Source organism: Lynx rufus, unplaced genomic scaffold (assembly GCF_022079265.1).
Source record: "Lynx rufus isolate CCGP_SWC_20201006 ecotype Redwood Valley unplaced genomic scaffold, mLynRuf1.p SCAF_2, whole genome shotgun sequence".
In the NCBI taxonomy this organism is placed as follows: domain Eukaryota; kingdom Metazoa; phylum Chordata; class Mammalia; order Carnivora; family Felidae; genus Lynx; species Lynx rufus.
Window position 1 is genome coordinate 24,535,315 of NW_025814834.1, and position 19,678 is coordinate 24,554,992.

Genomic DNA, 19,678 nt, shown 5'->3' on the forward strand with positions numbered 1-19,678 from the left:
TTCTCTCCCCGCACCTTTTTTTAAAGAGGTTTACATGTGCATTATGGTCTCATGTACTGCCTACTTTCCCTCACAGTCTTTTACTCTAATAAACCTCTTACTTGTCTGGTGCAATCTTGACTTCTGCTTCTTGCAGGACTCACAGTAACAACCTAGTTTGTAGTGAGTGTTCAGTATCCTTATTATATTATAAAGCAACCAAAATAAGTACCATTATTGTCTCGATTTTGCATGAGAATTTTTCCCTACTGTTTTTGGCAGGTGATCTCTTCACACTGACCAGCTTCTGTATCTGTGGATTCTCTTGTTAGTCTTATCCTTTCTATACTGGTACACTGGTTTGATGCAGAAAGACCCCCCACCCCCACCACGTGCCTGGGTGGTTCAGTTGGATTAAGCATCTGACTTGATTTCCACTTAACGTCATGATCTGACAGCCCATAGCTCGCTGCTTGGGATTCTCTCTCTCCCTCTCTCGCTGCTCCTCCCTCGCTCGTGCACACAGCTCTTTCTCTTTTTCTCTTTCTCTTTCTCTTTCTCTTTCTCTCTCTCTCTCTCTCTCTCTCTCTCTCTCTCAAAATAAATAAACATATACAAAAAAGAAAGACCGCCCTTTTTTTTCTTTCAAGTTTAGTCTAACAGTTGCAGAGGGTTCTGAATCTGTCTGCTTATGATCTCCATAAGTTCACATTTCAGTTTGTATTATAGCTGGATTCACGAAGTTCTAACTGCCCTGCTCTAGTTTTGGGCAGGTACATACCAGTGACAAATCATAAATTTAGACTTGTTTTATTTTAAAAGAAAGTATTTAAAAAATTTTTAAATGTTTATTATTTTTGAGAGACAGAGAGAGACAGAGCATGAGAGGGGAAAGGGCAGAGAGAGACAAAGGGAGACACAAAATCCGAAGCAGGCTCTGGGCTCTGAGCTGTCAGCACAGAGCCCAACATAGGGCTCAAATTCACAGACCGTGAGACCATGACCTGAGCCAAAGTTGGACAGAGTTACCTGAAAAGTGTTTTTTCTTTGCTTGGTGGTTCCTACTCTTGTGCACATGCTCTGAGTTCTTTTTAGTGCTAGTGGTGGTTTTGTGGAACAGGAGTTATTATAGAGACCACCGGCAAATTTGACAGAGAGAAAAGGATTTCAGTTTAAGCACCACAGATTTGCTGACAGAGAGGAAGTCATTTACCCTGTCAGATATTAATCTGCCCATTCCTGATTCCACAGTCTCTTCATTTTCTCTAATGTTCAATCCCTCTGGGCAATAGAATACTCTGATTTTACTGATTAGCTTTCTCAGGACTCTATAAGCACACTACTTTCATTTTCTATGTACTTAATGTATTATTTCTAAAAAGTAAAGTTTTAATTATTTAATAGCAATTCAGTTACTTTCTAAGAAGATTCATAGCACTTTCTAGATTATCCATTTCCTACTGCTTTCTTTACTAGGTAACTTCCTGTGGGTTCTTTGAAATTCAAACTCATAGAGCAATGGGAATGAGGATTGCCTGGGACCAGTTTGTTTTCTGTTTGTTCATGCTCTACTACAGTATAATTTGAGTTAACTAGATTAAGACTAGATAAATGCCTTATTTTTAATATTTTAGAGGAGATATATTGGGTCTTTCTGTTAAAAAAATATGTCATGACATTTGTTAAAGGTGGTAAAGAAGACTTTATTCAAGATGTAGGGTCCACTGCAGTGGGGCCTTGTGATAAGGAATAGAGAAGAGGTTCAACTCCAAATAAACCAGCACAAGTAGAGATTTATAGCCAAGGAGCAAGGTGGGTGTCAGTGAATAGAAAATTACTAAGAGGAAACATCAAGGCTAGGGGAATTCTTGTTACATCTACTGAACAGAATTCTTGCTGAGGCTGAGTGGGGTAATGATTGAAAGTGTAGGATGAATAATTTGATGAGATATCCAACAGAGACCACTGATGGGGGGAATCTTTGTTAAACTGACTCAGCAGGATTCTTGATGAAACTAGACTGAGCTGGCCAAGGACAGGTCTGGGAGTATAGAAGAGGCAATCAGGGGAGTCTGTCTCCAGTTTGGTGAAGAGATTCTTTATCATTTCACCCAATAGAATATGTCTATACCTTTATAACATGAGGGGCCTTTTACTCTTGAACAGCCAACAGCTTTTATAATCAAGGAGCAAAATATACACTGAAGAATTACAAAGGGAGTGAAATTTGGTTCTAAAACTATAATCTTTACTATTAAGAAAAGTAAAGGGAAGATAAGATACTGAAAATTTGAACAACACATTAGTGCTTATATGTATATAAATAATATAACTTACCAGTAAAAATTTAAGACAATTGTGTCTACTTTCAAAATTGTTAATTCTTTTTAACAACTTTAGATGGCTAAAAGAACCTTGTTTTAAGTCAGTTGTACTTCTAAGACAACACTTAGTATGGTCCCCTAGGAGAACAAAGAAATACCTTGGATAGTAATTTTGTTTTTTATATAATATCAAATATTTTGGCAGGCTCATTTGAAAGTCATTTAGCACAATTTAGTTCTTATTTTATTTAGAAAAAACAAATTTCAGTTACATATATTTCATTAGCTGTTTGTCTTCTATGGGATTTAAAGATTAAAAATGAAATACTTCTTAAAGTAACAACTTTGGAGACATAGTGAGGCAGTGGTTTATTTCCTAGGGAAGCTAAGAGCCCTGTACATATTTAAAGATCTTGATAAATCTTGTGAGTTAAGTCAGCTGTGATTATCTAAGATTCTTAACTGACATAGAATATATACAATTTCTCACCTAGAGAGCTTCTAGTAGAATCTAATAGACCAAAAACAAAACAATACAATACAATCATTCGATTGAATTATAAAGGAAGAAGTGACTGGAAGTATCTTGCTTCTAGAAAATAGTAGAATATAAATTTTAACCAAGGATTTAAAAGTGTTGATGTATCTTGAAGACCTAAGACTACCATATTGCTCTCATATCTAGTAGGCCCTCATCATATTTTATGTATTTGAACACAATTCAGATACATTTTAAAAAACTTTATGTCACAACCAATACATAGGAATTATAGTTATTTTGGCACTAATAATTTTCTCTTTTTCACTAGGAGCTATAGAATGAGAATTTTTTGGACTAGAATATTATATATTCTCTCAAAATCTAAAGCAAGCAGATTTTTGTATTATTTCTTAAAAAAGCCTCTCAGAAATTAGAAAAAAAAGAAAAACCTCTGAGTTTTTTTTAAGTTTGCTTCCCCATGCTATTTCCTCAAATGAGAATAAATTAGGTAATTGTTCCCACAGTATAGTGTATTTAAAAAAGACCAAGTTCCTTTAGTGGGGGAAAAAAAAATAAAAGAAGGAAAATCCTCTGACCTTGGCCAGGTACATAATTATTTTGCAAATGAAGCAGTGGAGTGTGTAACTTTTTTAATGAGGCAAAATTTGCATTGAGTTGTAATCTGATTGCTGGTGTGCACCACTTGAACTTGACCCTAAGGTTAAACCAGTTTTAGTTAATTTATAAAAAACAACACATACCGGTAAGGTTAGCCTGGATATATGATTTACTAATACTATACTACATTTTTAAACTTTCACTTGAGTTTATTGCTTTCTTCTAAGCTAATGAACTGGAAACATTTTTTGAAGGTGATATTTCCATCTTAATTCTCTTTCCAAATTCCAATTGGAAATATTGCAATATTAAATGCCAATATACTAGGCAGGAGGATGAAGTCGACTTTAGAATGTATGAGTCTGTTTTCCTTCACTCTTTGTATAATTAATCTCATGTCACATTGTATGAGTTCTCAGGTTTTTCATATCAACATGAAACATCCATTTAAATGTACTTTGATTGTTTTAAAATTGATTGTTCTTCCATGATTGACTAGATAAATCAATACTTACAGGGGAGGCACATGAGTCAATCAATGTTGATGCAATGCCTAAACAAAAGCCCCTTTGCTAGATGTTATACCTGTGGGGTATGAGTTGAATGGTATGTGAAGAAAAGTATTACACATCCTAGTGCATTCTTTATTTTCTCTGAAGTTATTTCACAGTTGGAAACATTAAGAGAAGGGTAATAAAATATATAAAGCATTCCTTTAATAAAATGTTATAATTTTAACTATTTTTCATTATGATGAGACCTTAAAGATGCTGCTCCATCAAATACAGATGACTGAAATATCCACCTTGAATTCATGTCATCTTGTACATAAATATAATCCTTCATGCCCCATGTAACTGTACCATGTGGGATGATTGGAGAATAAATTTGCTTCTACAGTAGGGCTAGGTCTAAGGCAATAGACTCATTTCTAGACTGTGGAAGTTTCATATCTGCTAGAAAAGAGTATCTGAAGGGTGTGACAATGAAGGTAGTAAAAGAAAGCAGTGACTGCCAGAAGTCTAATGTGAAATACTTGAGAAGTTTCTATCAGACAATAGTACTGGGATGGAGAGTCCAGAAGTAGATCAGAGTTTGCTATCAGTCTGAAGTGTGGCTAAAGATTTCCCTTATTTGGGATTCAAAATTAGGGTGACATAAAGTTTTCTCAGGACAGTTCCAGTTTATGTCAACTATTCTGGCATAATTATTAATGGCACAACCTATTATTCTCAAAAATGTCTGGTTTGAAAGATAAACTGTAGTTTCTGGATAAGACTTCTGAGTTAAAATCTTCGTCTAAGAAAAATTCCAAAACTAGGAAGATTACTAAAATAGTGATCAAACAAAGGGAACAGTTATGGATCACAAGTATGTTTGAAAACAGTGTCTTTAAAACAGTGCAAAAACTCATTTACAGAGCTAATGAACAATTTCAGACTTTAAGTAGCAAGGGTAGATTAATGTTGGAACTTTAGGATATCAGGATTGCTCCTAAGCAGCATTTCACAAACTTTCTAGTTACACTAGGAATGCAAGAGGCTTTTGCTAAAATGCAGATTCTCAGCCCTCACTCCTTACCTACGGAATGAGACTCTCCCAAGGTGGGCATGGAATTAGCATTTTAAATAATCTTGTGATTCCTATTCACACTAAAGTATAAGAACTTGTAAAAGAGATGAGGGAGGGGCCAGCATTTTGAAAGAAATAAGTGCCATCTAAAATTTTGTGAAGGGCTGTTGGTTGAATATAAATTACAAATAAACACATAAAGTTAAAGAATTGGCCAGCTGTCCTTATTAGTCTTGGTAGATTTTAACTTCTGCATTATATTTTATAAATTGGGTCATAATGTCCTGAATATAATAGAAAGGTTATGGTATATTAAGAACAGGGTTTATTGGTTAGCCATATGTTACTGCATGAAAGTTTTCCTAAACAAATGATAAGTATGCCTTGAGGAAAATTGGCAACCTAAATGGAAGAAAAAAAAATCTACAATCTATTTGTAGCTCTTCTGAGAGCATTGAAACAGATATGACTCTTAACCTAGAAATCTTTATGCAAATTTATTGGGGGAAAAGAGAATGAATATACTCAAAATATATGTTATGATATGCTGGATATCAGGCAATACATTTCATAGAAACTGAGGGAATCTGTGTCCAAGTCAACAGTGACACTTCATGTACTTCAACCTTGGTATTCAAAAGATGGTCCACAACCAGTAGTGCTGACTTCTAAGAAATGCAGAATCTTGTTTTTTTGTTTTTTAATGTTTTTTTTAAATATTTATTTATTTTTGAGAGAGAGAGAGAGAGAGAGAGAGAGAGAGAGAGAGAGAGAGCAAGCAAGCTGGGGAAGGGGCAGAGAGAGGGAGACACAGAATCCAAAGCAGGCTCTAGGCTCTGAGCTGTCAGCACGGAACCCGATGCAGGACTCAAACTCATGAGCTGTGAAATCATGACCTGAGCCGAAGTTGAAATTGGACTCTTAACCAACTGAGCCATCCAGGTGCCCCATGTTTTGCTTTTTAGATTTCAATCAAACAAACAAGGAAGGGGGCCTTGGGTAGCCAGGCAGTGAAGCATCCAATTCTTGATTTTGGCTCAAGTCCTAGAATTGAGTCCCACGTCAAACTCTGCACACAGTGCGGAACCTGCTTGTTATTCTCCCTGTCTCGTCAACTCTCTACCCCTCTCCCCCTCATGCTCTCTTTCAAAATAAAAAAAAATAACTGAAGAAACGAACAAAAACACACAAACAGACTTATAACTACAGACAACTAACTGGTGGTTGCCAGAGAGGAGGAAGGTGGGGGAATGCATGAAATAGGTAAAGGAGATTAAGAGGTAAAAAATTCCAGTTATAAAATAAACAAGCTATGGCATGAAAAATACAGCATAGGAAATATAGTCATATTAAAATATTGAAATAACATATGGGGATACATAGTAACTACACTTACCACAGTAAGTAGTGTGTAATGTATAGAATTGTTGAATTATTGTGCTAGACACATGAAACTTACATAGCATTGTGTGTCAACTATATTTCAATAATAATAATTAAAAAAAAGAAATACAGAATTCAGGCTCTATCTCAGACCTCCTTGATCAGAACCTATATTTTAATAAAATCCTTAAGTCATTCATACATGCATTAAAGTTTGAGAAGCATTGCTGTACAAGCAGAAGTGTCTGACCTGACAAAAATTTGCTTGTATTTGGGAAGCTTAATCCCAGGGGAAAGTGGAGAGTTATAATGAGTCTACTAAAATGTTACTCTTCAAATGATAACATTTATTTCAATCCTGCTATGATTCTGAAGTACTTGCAAGAACATCTTTTATAAAAGCAAAAACATCTTACTGGCAGTTCAGGTAGTTCAGAGCAGTGTGGTACCCTCACAGTAGCCTGAAATTTTGTCTGTGATTTGGGGCTATCAAAGTAAAAATTTAGAAATGTACTTCTCTGTCATAAATGACATTTTAGTATAGAAAGCAAAATTGGATCATAGGCATCAAGTGTCTACGATCCAATATTGGTTCAGGGTTCATTTTGTGTCTTTGAGATTCCAAAAGATCATTGGCAGAGTTTTGTTTCTGAGATAAAAGTAAGTAACTCACATAAATGCAATAAGAAAAGGCAAAATAAAAAATTAAAGAGATTTCCCTAAATTTGAAGAGAGATGAGATATTTATAAAATTGTCTTTGGTCTGTAATAGTGACCTCATATGTTTTTTTGTTTTTTGTTTTTAAGTTTTGTTTATTTATTTTGAGAGAGTGTGTGCACATGTGCATGGGAGAGGGGCAGAGGGAGAAGAAGAGAGAATCCCACATAGGCTCCACAAAAGCCTTAGCAACTGAGTCACTCAGGCACCCCAATGACCTCATATGTTAATGGAAAGAAGACAGAAAGATTATATAAGTATTGTAAATTAGAAATCTAGTGGGGCGCCTGGGTGGCTCAGTGGGTTAAGCGTCCAACTTTGGCTCAGGTCATGATGTCATTTTTCATGCGTCCGAGGCCCACGTCAAGCCTGGAGCCTGCTTTGGATTTGTGTCGCCTTCTCTCTTTGCCCCTCCCCTGCTCATGCTCTCTCTCTCTCCTTCTCTCTCTGTCTCAAAAATAAACATTAAAAAAAAAAAATCTAGCAACTCCTCAGTTAAAGGGAAGCTGATAGAAAAGAGGTCACAGACAAGTCAAAAATCACAGTGAATACAAGCTAATCAAAATATTATAAAACATGGATTTAATATCAATCTATTTTTTCAAAATTAATGTTCATTATTTCAGCAGTTTAGATCAGCATCTCCCAAAGTTTACTTAGTGTCTCCCTATACTTTCTCCAACTCCCTCAAATGCTTGCTTATGGGGACCTGGGTGGCTCAGTCAGTTAAGCATCCAACTCTTGGTTTTGGCTCACGTCATGATCTCATGGTTCATGAATTTGAGCCCCGCGTTGGGCTCCGTGCTGGTAACATAGAACCTATTTGAGATTCTCTCTCTCTCTCTCTCTCTCTCTCTCTCTCTCTGCCTGTCCCCCTGCTCGTGTGGGTGTGTGTGTGTCCCCATGCGTGCATGAACTTCTCTCAAAACAATAAATATTTAAAAAAAGTTTTGAGGAGCAGTATGTTTGGAAACACTGCATATTTTCTTCCCTTTTCATTGAACAAATGATTATAGGATAACTTACAATCTATTGTGTGTTAGGCATTATATATTAAAAGCTATGAGTAGACTTGAAGTAGGGAAACAAACCTGTTTGATTCTACTCAATCTGGGGTTTCCAAAAAGTTAACTGTGGAACTTCTTTTTCATGAAACATCAACTAAAACTAGTTCCTAAACATGTGAGGCAAAGAGAACTGTGTAACAAAATGGAAAGTCATGCTTCTGTGCCCTGACTATAGTCTTTGGTATTCTTTCCACCTTTGGGTCACGTGGTTACCATTCTTTGTGTTTCAAATATCTAACTCACAGGTGCCATGATTAATCCTAATCCACAAGGAGTCTGAAAGCCCTGATTACTTTACCTCCTGAGCAATTCTAAGTTTTCGCATATTTATACCATATTAATCCATTAAATACTATTCCTTATAACTACTATTGATGAAATCAAACCAAAGTTCATTGTATCATGGGTACAAAAAAAAAAGCTTTTCTTCCTTTATTTTTACTTCACTCTTCTCAAAAAACTTCACATGGATAGAAAAAAAAGAATTTACCCTAAAATCTTTTTGAAATTGCAAACCATTGGTTTCCTTATTCCATTTAGTATTAGGAGTCATATCACACATTTTCTTTGCTCCAGTTATTTAAAACTTCACAGTTTTGAGTGGTAAGCATAATGCACTTTTTTTTTAAGTTTATGTAGGAATACAATGAACACATATAGTATCTAAAGTTTACTGAAAGATCCAAATAGGGGCATGTGGGTAGCTTGGTTGGTTAAACCTCCTACTTTGGCTCAGGTCATGATCTCATGGTTCCTGGGTTTGAGCCCCACATCAGGCTTGTGTTGACAGTGCAGAGCCTACTTCTGCTTCATATCCTCTATCCTCTATCTGCCTCTCTGCCTGCCTCCTCCCCATGTCCCCTGCCACTGCTTGCGTGTACGCACACACTCTCCAAAATAAAAATAAATAAATAAGATTTAAAAAAAAATTAAATTCACTTGGAATGATATACCAATATACTATTATGGATTAGAAAATCACATGTTTTACTAATGTACTTATGCCTCCATTTTTTTTTACCCTGCATACTACTTGTGTAAGTAAAATTAGTAATCTGTTCCAAAATACATCATTTATAAAAAAAATCAGTTTTATATTGTGGAAAGTAATCTTCTATATTACACAACATGGGTTTTATACTCCATGCCTTATTTTTAAGCCCTTCAGATACATAGTTTTATTTATATAATTTTAAGGCCCTTGGCAATTAGATATAACCTCCTACTCCATTGATAATAATTGATGCTTTAGAAGGGTTACAGAGCTTATACATATCTCTATAGACAATGTTTAGGTCATTTGAATGACCCAAATGACCTATTTGAATGGGTCATACTGAATAGCTCTCATTCAGGATTCAGAAATGTAATGATAAAACTGGTAAACAATAAGGTAAATTAAAAGGTAGTATTTTCTTTAAGATATTATTGCACAAGAACTTATCCAAATATAAATCTTGATAAAGTGATCTATTCAGGAATTACTTGCTTGATTATGAAGTATGAGCACTGAAATGAATGATAGTCCCCAGACATATTTATAATGTCTCTTTGGAATTTATGTTTTCCCAACCAATAGAGAATGTTGTCATGAATTAAAATGAACACTTAAATTACTATATCTGAATCATGTCTAAATAATCTAAATTCATTGGTATCAGATTTGAAATAAATTAAATATGAATCTTGAGAGGTTTTTTGTTCTATTCATTCATGTAACATTTATTGAATGTCTATTATATGCCATGCACTGAGTAAAAGTGAGACATAGTTTGAATCAGTCATGGAAACACATATACAACATAAGTGCTAAAATAAATGTTAAATATTAAGTGTCATTAGCCACTGCTAAATGACTAGTAAGTACATTTTAACTAACCATACCTTGGTGCTATAGGAGTAGAAATAATGAGATTGATTGATTGATTCATTCATTGATTCATTCATTCATTCAACAAGTAATTATTGAGCACCTACTTTGTGCCAGGTGCTGAGAGTACATCAGGAAACAAAATTTTAAATATGTCTTCTGCCCTGGAGATTGCATTCTGAAGGTATGGAGAAAAATTCCTTATAAGTAACATTAGTATTGAAGGATAAGTAGTAATTCAGTAGATAGGGCAAAGTATGGGGGTAAAAGAGAAAGATTTAAGAGTGATAAATAAAAAATGAAAATGAATTCTAATTTTACCATTAATTTATTGAGAGGATCTAAAGAAGCTAAATCATCCATGAATCTTTTCCTTTATGTACAATTCTGCAGATAGCAATATTTTAAGATTTTAAGATCTGTGCGTAGAAGAGGTTATAGTTGTGAGGATGCTAGTAAAGTGTTTGAAAAGCCCCTGTAGTAAGCCCCCAATCAAGTAGCTTATAATTTTAATATACATGGCAGAGTCACTGTCTGAAGAGGAATATATCCTTTGGAGCAGTAACTCTAATGAATTTACATACTAGATGCCTCAGCTGAATAATTCAAGGGTGGTGGTTTTCTCTTAGGAATAAGGACTGTGAACTCAAGCTATGTAGTTCCAAAATTCTGATTCACAAAGAAGCTACAGCAAAATGACTAGGGTTTAAAAATACAACCAAACCAAACTACAGAAACATTATTGATTCTCCATCTTCCAAAACTGGGATCCTAATTAATCAGATGTATGGGTGAGCCTAGGGAACATTTTTTTTTAAGCTACCATGATTATGCTGTTGTGTGGAAAGACTTTGGAACTGCTACTGAAGGATTCCTTAATGACCACCCAGATTCTGGTATTTTGGATGAAATAACAAATGAATAAGATCATTTGCTGGGACTCTAAATCTAGCAGTCAGAACCCATAGCTTAACCAGAGTTTTCCCAGGGTGTAGCCTGATAGGCACTTAATAATTATTTGTTGAATGACTGAGCAAACTTTGACTATACTTTATACTGATCTACTAAATATAATTGTGTGTGAAGGTATATATACGTGTGTAGTCTGCATTTTAACCATTTGACAGGAATCGTTTCTGGGAATTGTTAGCATTTTTCATCCAAGGAAAAGTCATGATGTTGGGTTGACCAGTATCCTATTCTGTATCAGTTTCTTTCTAGACTCCTGTCCTCTTTAGTTGCAAAATATCTGAGAAGGAAAAATAAAATAAAATAAAATAAAATAAAATAAAATAAAATAAAATAAAATAAAATAAAATAAAATAAAATAAAATAAAAATTACCCACCTTTCAATGCTTTACATAGCAACTCCACTGATTTTTGGCATGGAAAATTCAGATTTTTTTTTTGGACCCTACCACAAAGAAACCCAAATAGACATTCTTTTTATTGATTTTTTTAAACTTGAAATTATTCCTTTAAGTGTCAAGATCAGAAAGTCCACCGGTCTTTGTAACTGTGGAAGCCAATTGAGTTCCAGCCCAGAGAAAAAATGAACTCTTTTCATCTATCTCTGTATGTATCATGGGAATAATGCCAGAATTCTTGGAAAGGGCCTACTTAGAATAATAAAATAATAATGAAGGCATTAATAGTATTAACTAATTATAGAGTTTGAAAAAAGGGGAGAGATAAAATAAATCTAGAATAATCTATATTTGGTTTGAAAGAATGAAGAGAGGATGGTGGCATGGTTTTTGCCTTTAGGCTCAGAAAGGTGTATTTTCAGAACAATTTAAATAATCTTTTTTAAAGACACAAATTATGCTTAATTTTATTAATTTTTTCTGGAAAATGCCATAGGTAGTTTAATCCTGATTTATATATGGGTGACCTGAGGCAATAGGATATGTGATTGGGTAGGTTTTCTAGAGATATTCTCTGGCAGAATATAAAATCATTTGTGCTTAAATATTGGATTAGTATCTGTCATCAAGTTTACGACTCTGTTATTACTCAAATGCTAACTTAGCACTAGCTATAGGTTATATGTCATTAGGCAAAAATGGCAAAAATATATAAAACATAATTCCTGTCCTCTACAAGTTCATAATTAACAAAAGAAGAGTTGTATTTAAAAATATGAATTTCTCTGTGGGCATAAAACTCTCATCAGTCATACACACTAATTTGAATTAATTTAATAAGATTATCTCTAATGAAAATACATAGTGAAGGAAGTTCTAGATTAGAATCTGTTATTTACTTTAAAAGATTGTAATGAGCATTGGGTGTTATATATAAGTGATAAATCACTGAGTTCTCCTCCAGAAGCCAATACTATACCATATGTAACTAACTTGAATTTAAATAAATAAATAAGTAAATAAATAAATAAATAAATAAAAGATTATATCCTCTCCATCTCTCTGGGCTCCAGTATTGTAATCTAAAAAATGAAGGAGTAGGAATAGGTTTTCACTAAATGGCTTACTTACTTTAAAAGTTTCTAGTACAGCATGTTCATGTTTGTGTGTGTCCTGTCTCGGTTTGCAAGATTCCCTTAACTGGAGAATGCCAGCGTTGAAAAATTATAGGTTCAGTTCATATTCTAACTAGTTGTATGACTGTGAGTGAGTCAATGAAAGTGTTGAACCAAGTGATGCATAAGGTCATTTCCAGCTTTAAAGAGACAGAAAGGCTAGATCATTAGCAAAAATATATAATGATATACATATAGGATCCTGCAAAAGTAGGAGCTGAGTCTTACCCTTTCTCTGCTACATGGAGAAGACCACACACACACACACACACACCACACACACACACACACACACACCTCGGATCTATACCATGATCTATCTTAAACATGGTAATTTCTTAATAAACACTGAAAGAATGGATGAATAAAACCAGTGTGTTTATGTCACAAGGAAGTCTGCAGCCCACTTTGGGAGAGGATTAAAGTCAAAGATCACACTGGCATAGGGGGGTTCTGGAATTGAGTCTGAGGATGTCTTTAGTAATGTAAAATGGCATTTCTTTAGAGACCCCCAAATATACCAGTCACTATTATCTCAGACATTCTGTCTCCCAGAAATGACGCAAGAATGTTTTAAAGAGTTTTTGTGACATAGTATGTGGAAGAGCTTTTTTTTTTTTAAACTAAGGAGGCTCATCATTGAATCGCTATAAGCAATTCACCAAATATTTGGCCAGGAGAAAGAAAAAAACCCTTTTATTTAAATTACCATATACAGTGAGCATATTTTTGATATTTATTATAAAACTTACTGTGTATGCTTGAAGATAAAGGACTTTAAAATCTTCCTTTAACTTTTAGGGTGCCTGGATAGTTCAGCTGGTTGAGTGTCCGATTCTTGGGTTTGGCTTGGGTCATGATCTCGTGGTTCCTGGGTTCCAGGAACCCAGGGCTCTGCACTGACCATGCAGAGTCTTGGGATTCTTTCTCTCTCCCTCTCTCCCCCATCCCAATTCACGAGCACACATGCACTCTCAAAATAAACAAGCTTAAAAAAATAAAAATAAATCCTCCTTTTACTTTTAAATGCTTCATTTTTCAGAATGACTTGTTAGAGAAAAATAAGCAATCGTAATACAAATGCAGAATGATTAATATGATATAACAGTAAGAATCATGGACCTGGAATGTTTCATGGACATATTTCTTCACCATTAATTGTCTTAAAATGCATACAAACCACTACTGAGGGTATGAAAAGCATCCTAATTTGGGGTCCACAGCCCCTGAATTGTATTATCATGGATAAAAAACCAGCAATATATTATCCTGGCTCCAGTTCTTCTGTTCTATCAAAGGCTCTATCAGAGAGTCTTATTTGTTATCTTGCTTGAGATGTACAGGTTGAACACTTCATCTGGAATGTCTTATTTGTTGCCAAATAATTAGGCTGATAAGATCATTGAAAAACAATTTGATTTGGAAAATAATAGGGAAATGTTTATTTGTGTTTGTCTATCCCCCAAAGAATGTGTGTTTTTACTTAGTGACGATACTCCATTTTACACCTTTATTTCTGTGTGGCATTTTAAATCAGGTTTGGTAACATGGCTTTTGCTTACAGTCTCTCCTAAACTGTTAGTCATAAAACTTTAATACACAGGAATGATAAATTATAAAAACACACTTACTGCTAACTCTGTGATAAACTTAGCAACAAAGAAGCAGCTGGTACTTTATTGCTTACAACTTCCTACATATTTCCCCAAAGTTCCAGCTAAACAAGAATACATTTACGTTTTATTTTTTTCTAATTAAGTACGAAAGAAAAACAGAGTCAGAGATTGATGAGTTTCAGATTTAAAGCATTTCTGTTGTAATTGTCAGGCAATCAATTAACCAATTTCTGAAGGCTTTAATATCTCTTTTACTGTTATGTTTCTCATTTCCTTCAGTTTCATCCTTTGAAATGGAAAGCCTTTTTTATTTCTTTTCCACTTTTCAGAGAGAGAATTCATTCACTGTAGACATGAGCCAGACAAATAGATCAGTGATACAATTTAAATATAGTCTTCATGAGAATGTTTTCCAGATTTAAAATCTACAAATCATTTTTACGGACTATCTTTAGATTCATATACTCTACCAAGAGTCACAACAGTTTAAGGGCTCAAAGAGATTAGACAGGAGAAAGTATAGTAAGAATGAGTAACATGGATCCTTCCCAAAAAATGGATTTTCTAATATGAAATCCATTTGTATTAATTATTCATTATTTACTTTCAGTAATTTAGGAAGTACATTATGCTAAGGACTGCAAATGTTATTACTTACTCTAAAGTTTGGGGCACAAGATGGGTTTTTGAGGTGCTAGTAAGATTTTGCTTCTTGGCTTGAGTAGTGTTTACATGGGTGTGGGCACTTTTTGTTTATTCATTAAGCTATACAATTGTGACTTGTGTACTTTTCTGTATGAATGTTATACCACAACTTTGGTGGGGGGAGGGTAGATTCCTGGGCGGTGGCAATGTTAGGCACTGGGCACCTGGTCAGATTGTCCAAGATCAATTTTTAGATGTTTAATAAAACTGAATGCGGTGTTACCCACCCCTTTACACACAAATAATCAATACTTTTAAAAATCCAATATGAACATTCTCTACGGTTATGCTTTTATGAAGAATTCTAATCTTCTCACCAAGAAAGTACAGTTAGTACTAAAATCCTAGTTATAGAATTTGGATAAATATAAACAAAATCCATCTCTTCTTTAACATTTATGTCTTTTAAAATTACTTGTAGTCTAGTGTTCACTAATTTACCAAAAACGTGTAGAATTCCTATTATGTGGCAGATACTATTCTGTGAATGCAGTAATATAAGGAATCAAAGAAAGAAGGAAAGAAAAACAACAAACCTCTTCCCTTAAGCTGTTCAAAGTTTTGTTACAAAACTGATGTTAAATACAATGATAGAAAATAATCATTAAAAAAATAGGGGTGGCTGGGTGGCTCAGTAGGTTAAGTGACTGACTCTTGACTTCGGCTCTGGTCATGAGCTTGCGGTTTGTGGGTTTGAGCCCCAAGTCGGGCTCTGCACAGACAGTACATAGCCTCCTTGGGATTCTCTGTCTCCATCTCTCTCTGCCCCTCCCCCACTTACTCTCTATTTGTCTCTCAAAAATAAACATTAAAAAAATAACACAACAATACAGTTCAATAATAAAGCTCTGTATAGACTAGATGTTTTGAGCTTGGAGCCCTGACAGATCAGTCCTGCTTGGTTCAGTCTGTGATATCATCACCAAAAAAATTGTATCTGAATTGAGATTTCAAGGATGTGTAAAGACCATGTATATTTGATATAATAGGAAGTTCAGAGTCATGCTGATTATTTTCCCACAGTTTTGACATTGTTACCTGCCATTCACAATGTTGGCTTCAAAACTTAGGTTTGTTATCCTTGTGATCATAAGTGGGCTGCCAAAACCAAATGTGACAGTATGCTTCCTTTTTCAGGTCCAGTGAGAGAGGGGAAAAAAAAGTTACAATTCATTAGTTCACTGAGGAGTCTCATATACTTAGGAGTTTCATATGGGTTAACGAATACTTGAATATTTTGTGATTTTGTGATGAAGATAGAAGAAGTAAGGTGTGAGGCATGTGAGTGGATGGATTCTGACCAGGCAACCAACAACTTCTATCACAATGGAGTTTTTAAAAATGACAGTTACTAAATAGGCTTCAGAGAGGCCATGGTTTCCTGATATTTTATTAATACTTTTGTCTGTGTATATATTTATCTTTCTGGAGACAGGTACCAAATCTTTTAACATATTTTCAATGTGATACATGACTAACAAATTGGGAATCAATGCTCTAAAAAATGGGACTTAAAATAATCATAATAATGTTTTTTCTACCTCACAAGGCAAAATTTTTGCCTTATGAATACTACCTTATTTTGTGCTAATGATGTTTTTGGTAACTTGGCAATACCTACATTATTCTCATCATCGTCAATGTCATCACCATCATTATCATGCTATATTATTACACTTTCAGAGACCCAGTAAGTTCCCCAAGGCCACACAGCTGATGACTGCTGAGTTTATTGGGAATTATCACTCACTATTGAAAGTTTTTTCTTTATGGCTTGCCTCACTGGAGAGTAGAAAAGGAACAACACACAACAATCTCAACCCCTTTCCCATATTTAATTCAGATGTTTTTTGAAAAATATAGCAAAGTTCTTAAGATAGCCTTTGCTTTAAATCTTAGATAAAAATCAAAATTAGACAATTTTCATCAAAAACAGCTGGACTCAGGATGATGGCTAATTTGGGGAAAATAAAGTTCTGATTAAGAATTATTAAATAAGTAAAAACATAGTACATGGATCTATGTATAATCATTTAGCAAAAAAAAAAGCCTTTCAGTTGTGGAATGATTAAAATGTAATGATTAAAGTCCTTAAGCAGTTTTCTAATATGGAACGATGTAGAAAGCAATTCTTGAATATGTGTTCATTGGGTAAGTATTTCCAGACTATGCAGGATTATTCTATCTCAAGTAGAAAAATTAGAATTGTTTATTTTAAATGTGAGTTAACAATCCAATTTTTATTCAATCAAGCAATCAGCTCCCTATTTTTTTAAGTCCTGATTTCAAGATTAATATTATTTCTTTTTTTCAGCTACACACAATAGCGTTTAGAGATATTAGCAAGCAGCTAGTTCTGTTTACCATATGTATATAAAGTGATATGCTATTCTGGTGCTACATGTCCAAGTGTTTGTACTGAATGCTTCCATAATGTCAATAATGATCCACTATTCAAAATTAGATGTAGCCCCAATTTCTCAAATGCTTGAGTGATCATTTTCTTTAGTAATTGAGTTCCTCATAGAATTCCACTGCTCTGATTACTTGCTCAGTAATCTAAGCATATTAATTTGAAAAGCTGCATAAGCGTGTGGCCAGGATAATGGCAGTGAAGTAATTGCAAGGAAATCTTTTACAACAGACTTATTTTCATCTAATAAATTCTTCCCTGATGGTTAACCAGCATGCAGTGAATGTGATATGAGTTCTATAATGTATGTGTGTTTAAATATCTGTTGAGATATGGAAGACTAGACATTCTAGAAGACAATCACTTAAAAATATGTTTTAAAAATATTGTGTGTGAGTGTCTTTTCAGCTTATTAGGAGGTCTGGATTTTAAGAGGAAGGTCAGTAATTTTTTGTGTGTCCATCAAATGACCCAAATTATGCTAGATGTCTTTCCTCTGTTGCCACAGGTAATTCTCACATTAACATTGTGTAAAATATTTTATGATCTCTGTTATACAAAAATGAAAAAAGGAACCCAGATTGGTGAGGTTATTTGCCCAAAGTTAGAAGTCTAGACCTCAGGTCAGTTCTGTCTGATTCTAAACCAGTCCACTCTTTGGTTTCTGCTTCCTTACAAAAAATTAACTATAATTTTAGGGTTATATCCTAGCATTTTAAAAATTAACTAGTTAATTTATTTATAAAAAATATTGACGTATAACTGACACACAATACCCTATTAGTTTCAGGTGTAAATCATAGTGATTTGATATTTATATACATTACAAGATGATCCCCATAAGCCTAGTGACCATTTGTCACCAATGTTGTTACAACATAATTGACTGTATTCCCTATGTTATACATTACATCCGCATGACTTATTTTTTTATGACTGGGAGTTTGTATTTCTTACTCCCCTTCACCTACTTCATCTGCTCCCCCAAGCCCCTACCCCTTCTGGTAACCAATAGTTTGTTTCCTGTATATATGAGTCTGTTTCTGTTTGGTTTGTTTTGTTTTTGTTTTTTAGATTCTACATAAATGAAATCATACGGTCTTTGTCTTTCTCTGACTTATTTCACTTTGCATAATACTCTCTAGGTCCATCCATGTTGTCACAGATGTCAAGGTTTTCTCCTTTTTAATGGTTGAGTAATATTCGTGTGTGTGTGTGTGTGTGTGTGTGTGTGTGTGTACGTACCCTACTTCATCTAGTGATAGGCACTAAGGTTGCTTCCATGTCTTGACTATTATAAATAATGCTTCAATGAGCACAGGGGCGCATGTATCTCTTTGAATTGGTGTTTTTGTTTTCTTCATATAGATATCCAGAAGTAGAATTGCTGGGTTATATGGTATTCCATTTCTAACATTTTGAGGAACACACATACTGTTTTCCATGGTGTCTGCACTAATTCCAGCATTTTACATACATGTATAAGAGCTCAAGTTTCAAAGTTTAAAATTAGATAATGACTCTTAGGAGGAGAGAAGGATTACAAATATTGTATCTATTCTGTGTAATCTTTGAACAGGTATTATACCCCCAAATCACATTATTCTCTGTTAGGTGGTTCTTCTTAAACTGTCCATCACAAGAAGGCAGAACTCCATATTTGTATGTATTCTTTTAACAAGTATATAGTCAACTGACTATTAGCTCTTTGGAGTCATGCTGAAGAATGAATTTCTTGGTTGGTATTCCGTGAATGATACCAGCAAGACATTTAGTTCACTGTGAATAATTGCAGGAGTATTTCTAATGCCTTATTGTGCTTGAAAATTCATGAAGTTTAAGCCCAGCTCTTAGCAGGAACACAGGTTTGTTGTTTTTATTTTAAATTATGTGCTATAAGCAGTTTACTATCTTAAATTTCATTAGGTTTTGAGCAAGTGAAGCTCTTGTCAACTTCTGTAGAAACAGATTTATTTGGTAAGTGTTTGCTTTATTTTATTTCCTTAGTGAATATGTAGTCCTTCAATTAATCTGGCAATTAACTTAGTTGGTCTTTAACTACCTTAAGCATAAGTAAGACTTTAATATGTCAAATTATACAAGAGTAAAACATAAAAGTTAAAACACTGTGATAAAATAGCACATGTATAGTATTAATAAAGAGCACATGTTTATAGTAGCCTACAGACTAGGAAATGTAAATTACCACATCAGTCTATAGTATTTTTCTAATGATCTCATAGTAAAATTCTATGATGAAGTTTTTTTTTTTTAGCTTCTGACCATTGCTTCTTTTCATATCTAGGTTTTAAAAAAAATAAACATATAAATAAAACATAAACAAAATGATTTGCTCAGGTTTTATTTTGTTGAGTTTTGTTACAGAGGG